We start from the raw sequence: 1,159 nt of genomic DNA, 5'->3' as shown, positions 1-1,159 counted from the left end.
ATATATATAGATATCTATATTTAGGGAGAATTCCCCCCCCCCAAAAAGAAAACAAAAGACGAAGGCAGGTGGTGTAGAAAACAAACAGATGTATTAGTATAACGCTCAGGAATTGAAAAAGTCTTTAACATTTCGAGCCTACGCTCTTCCACAGAAAGGAACATAGAAAGAAACAAGGAGAGAAAATGAAGAATGTGTAGTGGCTAGTGATGTATCATGGCGAATGCCAGACAAAAGGGTCACACAGGAGAGCTAGTGTATGCATGTATGTATGTATGTATGTATATATATTCATGCACACACACACACACACACACACATATGTATATATACTAAATGTGGAAAGTGAATGGAAGAAGGAGTGTCTACCAAATATTGAACCAATTGAGGCACCAGCCATCAGAGTTGATAACAGCGTAACAGATAAGGCAATTAAGGACATGAAGACAGGAAAATCCCATGGACCATCAGGAATCATTGCTGAGATGATTAAAATTTCTGGTGGTGTAAGATACAGCCTAGTTACCTGTATAAGTTATTCAAGAAGTCACCATCCCCAACAAATGGTGTAGTAGCATTATAGTTAGCTGCTACAAGGGTAAAGGTGATGCCTTAGATAGAAACAACTACAGAAGTATTAAATTGCTAGACCAAGTTATGAAAGTTACTGTGAGGGTTATAGCTCAATTGATTAGAAAACCAAACTTGATGAGATGCAGTTTGGTTTTGTACCTGGGAATGGTACCACATATGCCATCTTCCTAGTGAGACAGCTGCAAGAAAGGTACTGGGCAAAAAGTGAGTCATTGTACTTAGCCTTCGCCGATCTGGTACAAGCTTTTAACGGTGTCCCCTGCTCTGTTATTGGGGTTGATACATACAATTAATACATTCTTGAAGGCAGTACCCTAGCATGGCCACAGTCTAATGACTATTCAAGGCAGAGCAGGGACAAAATTCCAATGTTTTTTGAAAACAATTTTTTTTTACGTGGATATTTCAAAACGTCGTCTGTCAACTGAATGCACACACACACACACACAAACACACACACATACATTTACACATGCATGCAAACACACACACATACGTTCACATGCACACACAATTACTTCAAGAGTTCATCCGGTTCCATGGAAACGGTATTAAAAAATCGGGG

The 1,159-nt window shown here is 39.2% G+C and overlaps 1 long non-coding RNA gene across 1 annotated transcript in view; it reads left to right on the top strand.

Annotated features, from left to right (window-relative positions):
• The window catches only part of LOC128251261 (uncharacterized), a 52,115-nt gene that overhangs the window by 48,100 nt on the left and 2,856 nt on the right, over window positions 1-1,159 (top strand). The window lies entirely within an intron of this gene.

The sequence above is a fragment of the Octopus bimaculoides genome, chromosome 29 (genome assembly GCF_001194135.2).
Source record: "Octopus bimaculoides isolate UCB-OBI-ISO-001 chromosome 29, ASM119413v2, whole genome shotgun sequence".
Lineage (NCBI taxonomy): Eukaryota > Metazoa > Mollusca > Cephalopoda > Octopoda > Octopodidae > Octopus > Octopus bimaculoides.
This window is presented reverse-complemented; position numbering and strand designations above follow the sequence as displayed.